Source organism: Megalops cyprinoides, chromosome 8 (genome assembly GCF_013368585.1).
Source record: "Megalops cyprinoides isolate fMegCyp1 chromosome 8, fMegCyp1.pri, whole genome shotgun sequence".
NCBI lineage: Eukaryota > Metazoa > Chordata > Actinopteri > Elopiformes > Megalopidae > Megalops > Megalops cyprinoides.
The window spans coordinates 15957861-15971683 of NC_050590.1; the positions used below are offsets into that span (position 1 = coordinate 15957861).

Sequence of the window (13823 nt, forward strand, 5' to 3'; positions counted from 1 at the left end):
TCGTGGAGACATTGCCAGTGGCAGGGTGTCCTGTAAGCCTTTGGGTTTCATTCAGAACATGATAAATGAAGAAGAATTTTCAATAAGAGTGGTATTAATTTAAGAAAGGTTAAAGTTGTCTTGTCATTATTTTGGAATTATGAATAACACGTGCGTGTTATTCATAATTCCATCTATTGTATGCGTGAGTACGTGCGTGCGTGCGTGTGTGTGTATCTGTGTGTTTGTGTGTGTGTGTGTGCGTGTGTGTGTGTGTGTGTGTGTGTGTGTGTGTGTGTGTGTGTGTATGTGCATTTGTATGTGTGGAGAGAGGTAGCTTGGTACCCGCTACCTGGAATAATAAAGTAGTCAAAGTTTGCAAAGCAAGGTAAGTGAGAGGGAGTGTCTGTGTCACTGACATGAGGCAGGAGTCTTGTCACCAAATGCCAGCATCCTCATACGAACATTTACAACATGCTTCACTCACACTTGTTCTCCTAAGTGTTAGCCTTCACAGAAAAGTGATGGTGTAATGAGAATATGAGTCGCATATGCACTGTGGATACCTTCTTAAAATGAGCTGTGTGTTTGTGTGAATCCAAGTCTTTTATGGTACACCTCCAGTGTATTTTTATTTTGGACTTATTTCCTCTTGTTAAGCCCTTGTCACACTCCACCAGGGCAATGTGGCCCAGAAGTGCATTTCTGGAAATGGGGGCTGCAAATGGGCCCTTCTTTGTGAGTCGGAATGGACCGGAAGAGGCTTTGCTGCTTCGTAAATCTGTCTGATTACCCTGCACGGGATGCTGGTTACGGAGGCGGTACCAAGGTGGTCAGCTCTTCGAAGAAGCACTTTGAATTGCAAATTGACCCCATAACTCAAAAGTAATGCAACCCCTTAGCATCGATCCTAGTCATTTTTCTCCATTTGGGCAGGCGGGACTGGCGCGGGGAGAAGGCGGTTATTGTTTTTGTCCGAAGTTTGATATTTTTCTTTATTGCAGCAGGAGATAGGTGGGGAAAGGAGAGGCTAATGCATTGACGGTCTCCTCAGCGATAAAACTGCTCACCTGACTGTTGTCCTGAGCCTCAGTAAAAGTGAATAATGTGACCAATGTACTGCATATTATTTTCCTCAACTCATTTCAAAGATATGTGTAGCACTTTCTCAAATGCACTGATAAATAACTGCTTGTGATGGTGCATACAGGAAGATGCTGAGAACAGTTTGGTCCAGTGTAGAAAACCCAAATTTTGCAGCAGTTTCTGGCAGTGTAATTTTCTTTTAGATGAGCCAGGGAAGTTGAGTTTTGTTTTCTGGCGTAACTTATAAAAAATATAGTGCTCACATTTTCTTTTAAGGAATGCTCATAGTTACTTTAGGTAGTTTGAAAACCATTAAGTATGTCATGTCTTACTATTTAAACACAACCTTTTTTTGAAATGGTGTTTGAAAAAATTGTAAGCAAAAGGAAGTTAGTTGTAAGATTTCGGATCTTTTTTCAGGAAGTGACTAAATTGTATTTAATGGTGAATACTAATGTTTGAACCTCACCGTAACCCAGAATAAAACACATGGAAACACATTACAAATCCATAATAGCAAACATCAAATACATTTTCAAAAACTATAATTTCTAAGCACTTTTCTCCTTCAAAAGTGAAATTTATTATCCATTTACCAGCAGCTCACTATCAGCTAAATGCAGTAAACTAATAGGTGAATCTATCAAATGTTTTGTAAACACATAAGTAAAAATCAAAAAAGTTTAAGGTAAAGTAAGAAAGGCATTTTGTCGAAAAGCACACAGTAACTCGTGAGAGAGGGAGAGAGAGAGAGAGAGAGAGAGAGAGAGAGAGAGAGGGACAGAGGGAGAGAGGCAGAGAGGGAGAGAGTAGGCTGTAATGGCTGTTTCAGTAGCTCATCACTTTCCTCTCAGTGTGAGCAGAAGGCAGCAGTGGAGAGAGAGCAGTCTGTGACTGCTGTGTGCAGCTCCTCCACTGAAATGAACACGGGTGGAGGAGTAATTGCACACTATGCTGAACAGTTTTGGAAATGCAAATTTAAATCCCTCCTATTATTTCAATAATCTGCATTTTACTGCTTTGCATGGATCATTCGTTTGCAAAACCAGGTTGTTTCGAGATGGAGGCTCAGAGGTAATTTCATGGTTTAAAGCATTTATACCTATAACTTAATGAGGAAAATGTGTGTTGTTTTCTGTTATGTGCTATTAGGAATCTAACTTTTTATTTCCCATTTTAAGCTGCTTATTCTCTTGATGGCTTTCCCCACCCCCCTTGTTGTGAGCATAGTATCACACTGAAACAGGTTGGCAAGTTCTTTTTTCATTGAAGAGTTCTGGCTGCTTTTCTGTGGGAGCAATCAACTTGTTAATCTTAGTGTGATGGGTAAAATCCCAGATGAAAGGGCTACAGCCTTCTCCAAGAACATATTATTGCTAAAATGCTGATGTTTGGAGTAATTTCATGGTATAATTTTGAAATGGAGCCCTGAATCTCATAGTGTAAGAAAATCCTAATATCATGAGAATATATGCTGCTCTGTGAGGGCACAGATCTCCCCACTTTGACATCACATTGGTTTGATAGGATGTCATTTTTTTCAATCAAATTTCCATATTTCATGAAGATGCTTTAGTTTTTTAAGAATAACTACTTACAGCTGCTAGTATAATTTCCTTACCTTTTCAGATGATCAGTTTCACATAGTTGGGACCGGTGCTGAATCTTAATGTACTAATGTGATAGTGTAATATTGCTACATTTGTTGGGGAACCTAATGTAGTGTTTAGTTTTAGTTTTTGTCAGATATACAGTATGTAATGAATAATAATCACATTACCTTTGTGTTAGACATTTTACTGTGTGGTGATTCTAAAGTGTTGTTCTTCCTGGAATTGCCCAAAAGTGAAAAGTGCTGAGTAACCCATCGCCTCATCCTTTAAAATTGATTTTAACCAGTAGCATTCCAATTACATGTGTTATACGGTAATTAGGTGCGTGGTTGTGCATGGCTTGAGTGTGCAAGGAAACAGAAGAGAGTGATAAAGTGACAATACAGTGTCGCTGCTTACATGTTCTAGAGTGGAAATGTGCAAGCCTCTTTAATACAGTTTAAAAAGGAACTACACTGAGTGTGGAAAGCATCCATCTCCAATAATTGGCATCATTTTATTTCATTCCATTCTTAACATAATAATTATTGAAATTTAAAGTAAAAACAACAACAAAACAAGAACAATAATAATAATATAAGTTTACTCAGTGCAGTAAGGCAGGTAGTCTGCAGTATGTTATTTTTAAATTATTTTACGAATATCTCGAGTCAAATTTGTTTCTCTGTTCTGGTGTGCCTGAACTAGCCATTGATTGGTTAGTTTATCTGTCACCCCAGGGAGTGGACATTCACAAAGTAGGATTAGCTTACTGTATGACCAATAACGACACTAAGCCAAATGTGCCAGTATACTACATACTGTATCAATCCCTATAGTAGAAAAAAATGAAAATGTTTCCTGTGTTGTTATAAGATGCATATGGCATTATGACAGTCTCTTATCTGAACATTTTTTGATATTGGGGTATCTCAGTGATTTCAAATGACACATCTCTATGATGGTGATGAGGCACATGTGTTGTAATATATTTCATTTAAGTTGAGCCATCACCCCCAACACTGCTTGCTTGTGAAAGTGTGAAAAAAGGAACATGTGTCTCTTTATTGTAACTTAGAACAGGAGATAGAAACACTTGAGTTCGAGGTCTTTGATTTGAATTAGAAGGTAAGTGAGGACCACTGTTATGGAACAGGACCATAGGGAAGAGGAACCTTCGCACCCTCATTCCTATGCCACTGCCTCTCTAGTTCTCAGCAGTCAGTGGGTAAATGATTCCTGACTGCCTTGACTTTAAATAAAGTCTGTAGCATCTCCCCGTCTGGATGTCCCCAGTCTAAACATGCATACGTAAGGGCAGGAGAAGTCAAACAAACATCCAAGCCAAACTCAATTTAAAATGGTTATTCAATTTATTTGCGGAATGAAACAAAATGTTGATGAACTTTGGAGCAAAACTTATTATCTCTAGCTATAATACAGACTTTTAATCTGGTTACAGGTACGGTGTAGATGGAGAGATCAGGCGTCCACGTCTAAACAGATTTATCCAGCGGCTCTCTGTGTCCGATGACTCCCTCTTGCCGCCGTTCGCCTTTCGGTTGCCGCCGATGGTCTCTATCCTGACAAATTGGATTAGGCTGCATGAATTAAAGCAATAATACAATTTGTTTACAACGCATCATTTATTTCCTGTCAAGCGTTGTTCCATTGACAGCCCTTGATTTCCTGAACCCCGACCTCGCCATGGTTCAACACGTTGCAGATTTATTACATTGTTCCATTAACTCCTTCATTACCATCAGTGATATTATTAAAAATGCGTGATAAGAGTGCATGACAGTCGGCTCTGCTCTGGTGTGTGGCAGGAGCTGGAGGGTGCACGGGGTATGAGTCCATAATGCGCGCTTGTAGGACTACATTGCAAAACCAGCCTTATGGATACCCAAATCTCACTTTTCCACAGCCATTTAAACAACATGTTTTTGGTGGTATTTTGAAATGGCTATATTTCTTAAATTGGCAACTCTAGAGAATGCTTAATTTTTCTGAAAAGGTTCTGGAAACTTGTGATGATGAATGGAATTTTACAGAATTTTACATGCAGTAAAATTTAAGAGCTAGAAAAAAATGTAGAAACACTGTATTGTATGTTAAGAGGAAGCAAAGACAAATGGTCAAGCAGGAGAATAGCAAGCATGCCCTCTTCCCACCTATATTTTAAAAACCAAATGACAGCATTGCTCATAGTTTGTGTTCCCATGTAGACAGTACAAGCCAAGTGTATCCTTCTACTGAGGAACAGGCCTCAAAGCAGCTTCTATTTGATTTTTGGATGTATTTTTTCTCTTATTTATATGTAATTGTAAAGCACAGTTGTGCTCTACTCCATCCCATTGAGTACAGGTAAGTATCTGAAAGTGTACAAATGCCCCTTAAAATGACCACACTTGAAAAAGGGTAAGAAAACCCCCCTTTAAAGCCATGAACATCCATTAGTACCTCGTCCATTCGTAAAGGCTTCAAAAGTGAGTTATTAGAATGACAAATGAAGGTAAGTTGGAGCAGTGATGGGAGCGCGCGATTCCTCCCCCCCTTCAAACTCATGATCCTTAATTAGTGATCTTACAAAGAGGATGTTTTTCAAAAAGGGTAATGGAGAAGTAATGAGACCAGAAAGAGGTCAACCCACGGCCCTCTTCGTTTGGCAGCTTGATTAATTTATTTCTCCTTCTCTCAGATTGCTTTAAGGCCCTTTTGTCACTGGCTGTTTTTTTCCCTCATTCCTGTTCTCTCATGTAACTCGGTCGCCCAGTGTCTTTTTATTATTAGCACAGAGCCATGCATTGTCGCACACTTATGTTTGTTTTCTAATTTCTACAACAGTGGCCAGTCGAGTCCAAAAACACTCTATTTTTACTTTTGTCCTTCAAAGTAGGACGTTGGGATGCATGAAGGTTGATGTCTTTTGTATAACTTTTGAAATTTTGTTTTGTAACAGGGAGACAAAACATTCTTTTGCAGTATGATTGCCTACAACATTAGTGTTTTTTTTAAATATTTTTTACCTATATTTTTAATTCAAGTAAAGTTTGTTCTACTATATAGTTGTGATACAGTGTATTGATTCAAAGGGTGGTGAAAATGGGCAGCTATTTAGTATGTCATTAGTGAACCATTGGCGAAAGGTCTTTCAAGAGGGCCATTTCGACCCAGGGCAAAGATCTTCACCTGGAGCAATCTCCTGTCTGCTGCTGACCATGGGAAGAGTGTTATTCCCTGGTAAAAACGACACCCCAGAGGCTGCAGTGTAGAATGCAAATGCAGTAAGGGATGAGCCCTGGAGTTATTCCATTCAGGATTTTCATGGGCCATCTAGCTCCAGGTGAGATGGTATGGGACTTAAAGGACTATGCTGTTCCCTGCTAAAAAGGATCACAACTCTTTCCACAGGATACTTGGGAAACAGGTCTGTAATTTCAGCAATGTCCTGCTTTACTTTTGTTTCTTTCATGATTCTTTCATTAAGAATCCCAAACTATTTGGGATTATATTACTATTATATTAATTGTCATAATTATATGCTATGCTTTTAAAAGTTGACACCACTTTGCCCACGCAGAGGAATCTGCTCTTTTCTTTTGTTGATTGATCACTGCTGTCAAAAGGCCTCATTCAGACCCATAGCCACTGGATGGCATAATAAATAGCAAAGGAGTTTCAACAGGCATGAGAGGGACACTTGGGGATGGAGGGATGGGGACAATCAAGTGGCATTAGTTTAAACAGAGGAACAAGACAGAAATATAAAAATGCAATAGTGGCAGTGTTATTTTTTAACAACAGCAGTGGAACTATCTAGAATACCAATAACGTCCTATAGTCTTTTAGGTTGTTAAGAACTAAAAATACATGAATGGTCATAAATCAGGGATGCAAATAACTGAACAAAACCTTATTTGACTTTAATTCTCCACACAATATTCATGTAATTGGGAAATTAATTCATGTAAAGAAGGGTGACTCAAGAATATGGCTGTTAATTTTTTTTAATGTTATGTGTACATGTATGTGTGTTAATCACATACATGTCATTTGTATTAGAATTCTGGATTTTAAGAAATTTATAGCCATGCCTGAAATAATGACTGTAATTACTCATCACTCTCTGTTACCAAAAACTGAACTGTAAAGGGGGATGTATACACATGCATATCCTGATTGGCAGTATATCACTTTGAGAAAGAAACATTTTGCAAAGTTGCACTTAAGCAAGCTGGGTTTCAGGATCACAAAGTCCTGGGTTGAGCAGCAACCACAAGACATCTATTGGAATATCAGTTGCCATGGCTCTGATCCCATAGGGGTGGGGACCTAACAGTTCCCTTGCATGTGTAGCACATGCACAGGTAGCACTGGAAAGACCAGAGCTCAAAGGCCAGACACTACTTATTATCCCAGTTGAGTGTAATTATGTTCAGTCAGTCGTCAGATGATTGACCTGTCCTCTACAGTGTTTTCTGTCCTAAAGTGTGGTTCATAAATACAGACAGAGAAGAATGAAGCCAGTCACATTTTTATGTATACAAATTCAAACACTATATACAAATTCAAACATTATAAACAGGACAACAGCATGTTTCTTTCACTCACTGTTGGAAAGTGTTGTGAAATATTGCTACAAAGACCATGATGTAGATAATTGTAGGTAAAGGGAACGTGAGTTTTTCAAAACTTTAGCATACAATGACATTTCAGGTTATTGATTAAACCTAAATTATACAACAAAACAACATATATACGATATATATGTATATATACACTTTTTATACAGTACTAATCAAATGTCAAATGTATAAATTGATAAAAAGAATGTATCTGACCATTTCTTCTGTGTGCTGCTTGCTGCTTTCCTCTGTGTGAATAATGTATTAATATAAACAGAAAACTGTGGGCTACAGGATATTGTACCAAATAATATTTTTCATTTACTATGCAGCTTAATCCTATTTTAATTACCATGTATGGGAGCACACCTCTGTCCAATTCAGCTTGAATACATAAACACCTTTCTCTGCATAAACATGAAGGGTTTTTCAAACAGCCTGGCAAACTTGAGACTTCTGGCAATTATATGAGGCTGGAAGTAGAATTCAGTGTCATTCTGTTCTTTTTGTGAGGTTTTGTTGAGAATGTAAATAACACAGTGCTACACATTGAAGGCTGTGGAGATCAGACAGTGTGACATTACCTTCAAAGATTGGCGTTAAATTGAGGAACTCATTCATGTAAGAAATGAGCTAATGTTTTTTACCCTAAAAGAAAAAAGATTGATATATAGATTTTTCTTTTTTCTTCAGTGCATTTTAACACCTGCCTGCTGTCCTCCATTTTCCTCTGCCAAAGTAAAAAAAGAAGAAAAAAAATATAATTTCACATGGTAGATATACTCCTCATTAGAAGTGGTTTAATCAGATTTATGCTTCATGCTTCTGTTTCATATTTGACTATAATATGACTTGGCTTCAATGTGTACTGTAAATACATATCATTGTTTCACAAAGAATTGACAAAGCACTGAGTCCAATTAAGTGATACTTATACTATTATGAAAAAGTTTCTGCACATACAAATGAAGCTTGTTGTTGTTATTGCTCTGTGAAGAAGACTGGTGTTTTTGTTTTCCTTTTGAATTAATCACGTTGATCCTGGAAGATTTAATGAAAGCCCTGTTTTCATTAGTCAAATTCATCATGACTTCTTACTCGTTATTCTGTGCTTTTGTTCCCAAGGTACGAGCCACATACTGAGGGGGACTCTCATTGAAAATGTAATTTAGAACAACTAAAAATTTTTCCAAGTAAAAAAAGAAATCTATTTTAAAAATCCCATAATAAGGGTTGGGAGCATAATTTAAATTCTTTGCATTACAAAGAGAGATGTGATGCATTTACTTGCTTGAGAAACAAAAATGCCTTTATTGTATTAAGATGATGGGTAGAAGGACGTGGATGGATTATTAATTTCATGTTTCTCATATGTGTTCATAATCCAGAGAATAAAAGATTTGCTTATCAGAAAGACAATTTTGAAGATCAAAGGCTCTCTCACTTCTTAATTGCACATGCCTGTCTTTCTTCATTTGATCCAGTTGTTGTAGGCTGAAAGAAAAGTTTGGATCTGTGCGGTCATATTTTTTATGCAGATGTATCTGGAACAATAATCAAATATCAAAGGGAATAAATGCATCATCGTGTATCCTCATGTTTTTCCTTCCCCTCAGTTATGGAGGCTGTAACAATGAGGGAGTGTGAATTCTCCTTGTACTGTGCGTAGGGGAGAACTCAACTTTACTTACTTAAAAGAAAGTAAGCATGAAGCGAGGCCCTTGAAAAAATACATTAGCACATTTACATGTGCAGAAAGAAAATATATTGCTTACATGTGAAACATGTCATTAGTGGGACCTTGGACTTTTACAAACCTGATTGTTATCTAAGACAAAGAAGAGAAAACATATTCATACTGAATCACAACACCATGTGCTGAATTGCAAAATGGGCCCCATGTAAATATGTAGTTATTAGAGCTTATTTGTACCTCTGAAATATTAGTGAGTAATATTGAATTGTATTAAAATACTTCCATCTGGGTACCGGGAACATGGCACATATCTGTAGAAATTTTGCACAGTTTGCAAACCTGCTGGAGTGGTGAGGCAAATTGGGAATCAAGCTCTCAATACCTGGGTGATAAGGAGGCATTATTTCCATCTACATCACTACTTGATGCAAATCAAATTTTCCCTCGTTGTACCGTTGTGGTGGGAAAATAAATTAAAGCAGAGGATGAAAGAAATGTTTAAGGCAAGGAGAGGATGTAAAAAGAGAGGATATAATACAAAGTAGCATGCATAAGTATTACAGGGGGACACTTTTTACACTGTTGTCTGACCCCCACATCATCTACATAGTACTAATGCACATACCCTGCAGACCTATTCCTCTAGAAATGCATTCTCGTCTTATAATTCCACTGAAATCATATTAAAAGGGAGATCCCTGAAGTCAGCTCTCAAATTACACATCACTGAAACACCATAATAAACAATCTTCAGAGTCCAATCTGAACTCCCAATGAACTAAGCATTGAAACCCTGCTGAGTTTAGAGAAATCAGAGGCAAAACAGAGGAGAAATGAAAAGGAGAGCTTGTCACATTTGCTGTAGAAGTATTTTATCCCCCATGCGGCTATGACTGATGCAGACAAAGACTAATTTAAAATGGTGATTCTGTATTTTTTCCATTTTCATTTAAGACTGTTTTTTTAATAATTGAAAGTGCAAAGGTATAATTTTAATAATAATAATTATAAGTTATGCTGTTTTTGTTCTTAATTGTAGCTTTCTGTTTTGAGCATTGTTTGGATTCCTGTTTCATGAAATGCCAGTGGTGCTTGCTTAAAACAATTTATAGTATGGTGCATTGGAATATTTTATTAGTCAAATGTAAAGATGAAGCACATTGTAGTAAAAATTAAATGGAGCCATAGGTTTTTTAGTCCCCCTCCCTGAATATCTGCAAGCACCTAATTAGTTTCTATATTTTTTCTGCTTTCTCTTTCATACCATGTCACTGTGTCTTGATTAAATCGTGTTTGATTTAGGCCCCATGGTCTTGATCTTATTTGAAAAGCAAACTCTTCGCAATTATGACGAGGACCCTGTCTTGTTCGTTTCTTTTTTAAATATTGAAACATCCAAACAGCGTTGTTGCAATGTCAAACCGGCGGGAGCTGGAGGCCAAACAAGCATTAAATCAGCAAGTGCGCTGTGACCCTGGCTGTTTATTATGCACTGCCTGCTCCCACAACAATGCCAGCTGCACACTGCCAACATGGGGAGAAATTGTGGTCCTGTTAAATCAGCTTTGAAAGGTGGAGTTTGTGGAAATACCTCTGTACTGTAGTCCTAATCAAATTGTAGGGTTGAGTAAAAAACAATCCCAGTACCCGTTAGGCGTTCAAGTTAAGATTTAAGACAGGTTAAAACAATTTACTGGAAATATAAACTGCCATTCTCACTGGAGGCTGAGATTCAGATTTGGTCACTTGCGCCACACATTCAATGTTTTTTTTAACTGTCTGTGCAACATTGCACTTGATTTGAAACGGCTATAGTCATTTCTTAGTCCCGAGGTAAAGTGACTAACCGCTGTGTAAAGTGTGAGAAATATTAATGGTTGCCATCACTGCTGATGCATCATCTGCATATTAGAGCTATCTGCAAAGGCACATATTTTTTCTTATTTGAAGAGTAGCCCTTCCACGTCATTCCTTAAAATTTAGAACATGTTTGTAACAGACATTAACACCAATATGTAATACCCTTCGTAAAGCTTCACAGTGGTGAAAGGATTGACTTTTCATGTGCTGTAGCCAGGATCGTCTCCTTTGACAGTGCTGCTTGTGTAGATTTTATCAGCACACATTGCCCCTACTTTTTACTTAAAGATGTAGAAGCTTTTCCTTTTGTTGGTGAGATTGTTTGGTACGGCACGTTTTTCCCTCTGTCTGGGTTGGGGTCTGCTACAGTATTTTTATTTGAATAGTAGTTAAGATCGTAAAGGGTAACCGTTGCTATACTGTAATAAATTTACTTTATATCCATTGACAGGGATCGTTAAGAAAATATGGACACATGATCCATTAAAGTAAGGAAAATATATTTCCTTGAACACATTTCTTCAGGTTTGATTTGACTGAATATTTTTTTCTCCTGAGGAGCGATTGTTTTTCTCTGGAAAGTGAGCCCTGTGAAGAATATCCTTCTCTTACCCTTTGTGGTACTGGCACTTTCTCCAGAGTGTGCAGGAGAATAGCTGCACTTGTGTCTCGCTCTCTACATTGTTCAGCTGGAAAATCATCTCGTGCCCTTCCAGCATCTCCTCCATATCTCCCAATACCCATGACTTGATTTGTAACTTGATTTCAGGAAAGGGAAAAAAGCGAAAAACCTGTAGATTATCTAGCTTTCATTAGGAAGGAACCGTGTCAGAGAAAGCAGAAATCAATTTATTATAGACTTAACTTCAGAAAATTGCATATTCTCCCTTCATGTGCTGAACAGGCACTTTCCCCTTTCCTCGGGAGAGGCTGGACTCTTTATTAATTGCGGTGTGTGTGTATGTATGAAAGTTTAAGGGTCTCTGCCCCAGCTCTGGCGCTCCATCATTACTCTTTTCGGAGAGGGAGAGATAACGTGATGGAGCGCGTGCGGGGCGGAGCGTGCTAGGGGCAGGGGAGAAAAGGCTGTAATTAGGGAGTTACACGGGGGCTGAATAGAAGACTCAGCCAGGTGGAGAGGAGATTGGTTGGTATTTATGAACGAATGTCATAATTGTGACAGGATGATGAATGAGCCCAGCGCACTGGCATTTTTTTTTTCCTTTTTTCTTTTTCTTCTTAAAAAATATATGATAAAATACAGCCTTAAAACTTGATGACCAATTTTTGTGTGGTCTGGTCAAGGCAAGGTCACTGGTTTTTTTCTTCTTCTTTTTTTTATAATTCCCAGTCCTCCAAGGCAAATACTAATCTATGGGCTGAGATGAGTTGGTCAAAGTCATTTGATCTCATTTCCTTGATAAGGTGCCCTTTTCTGCCGAAGCCCTAACAAGCTTGTGACATCTGGGTGTATTTTAACATCATCTTTTCAGTTTCTTTTACCTGCTAAACCGGTGAATTTATGGGTCATAATCACTGTGGCAGTGGGGAAAATCCCATGCTGGCTTTCTCTGATAACCAGATTCTTTACATTTACTTTCGCAAAACAACATACAGTGTTCATATCATGACTGTTTTGAAATCTCATGACTCCATGTAGCTCCCACCAAACATTTAACTCCCGGGTTTTCATAGGCCTGGCTGTGGATATGTTACAGGCAGGAGGTGGACTGCCTTGCTGTGAGAGCTGAAGAGTGTTCTGTGGGCAGTGGCCCTATGCAGCCATCAGGCAGTAGTGATTTTTGATCACTTAAGAGAGGCGTCTCCTCAGGCCGGGCGGCAGAGGTGAGAGGCCGCTGCATTAAAGCACTGCATTATTTTGCTGTTCCACGCAGCTGGTTCCATTAAAGGCTATTCTATAACTATTAAATGGGTCAGTAGAGTGTCTTGCCATCTTATTGAGCAGGGAAGGTGCTCGCTTCATCTCATATCTCTTAATTTGATTGAATTGGAAGGCCAGATTTATAATTGCATTACTGCTGCTCCTCAATGCATGCGACAGGGAGGGAGTGTAACGCAATGGCTGTATCAGTTCACACACGTTTCCACTTCTCCCCTGCGCTGGGATCTAGCAGTGCATCAGACTCACCACTACTCTTTGGCTCCTTTTTTATCATGTAGTCACATATTTTTGGCCCTCCACTTTAAGCTCAGATTTGACATAACTTAACATTTGAGAACCAGATTTTTCATTTTTTTATATGCAAAATGTTTTCATTAACGAAAAGCACTTTTGCGGTTAGATTGGATTCAAGAACAAAATACAAAATTTCACATTTTTTACTTGAAACATTATGCTTATACAAATACATACCATGTGGCCTGGTTATTATTGTGTTTTACAGTGGAACCATATGAATAGCAAACACCAGTAAAATATTATGAGCCATGAATTTTGTTCTCAAACACTTGGGGAAAGATGCTTGTACCATACTTAATTACACATAAGAGAGTGACACTTTGACATGTTGCAAATAGTGACCTGGAAGTGATTGTTGGATATAAACTTTTAAGAAAATTGTCCTGCAGAGAGCTTACTTTAAACATTTGTAATCGAATAAATCCATTACAGGGAAGGTGTGAGCTTTGTGGGTACTGTCCAGTAGCTCTCAGCATTGTTTCTAAGGCATTGTGATGAGGCAGCTGGGCCCAAGCTGCACAGGCAGACTGTGTGCCCGTTTGAGGGAAAGCTGTGGATGAGCACCCCAAGTTCCATGGGACCGAAGGACGAATAAAGTGCAATACCTGTGAAGGCAATGTGCACTGTTCCCTGTGCGTCAGGGGAACGAGAGGGCCGGGAGATTTATCACCTATTGACACGTGAGCGGCTGTGAATGGAGCCACAAAGATGTGAATTGGTACTGTACATTGTTGACTCATGAGATGTGCAATAGTCCATAAATCATTTAAAAAAGAGAATGT

General features: G+C 38.4%; 1 protein-coding gene across 1 annotated transcript in view; it reads left to right on the forward strand.

The window, feature by feature from the left end:
• The window catches only part of wwox (WW domain containing oxidoreductase), a 305015-nt gene that overhangs the window by 74499 nt on the left and 216693 nt on the right, over positions 1-13823 (forward strand). The window lies entirely within an intron of this gene.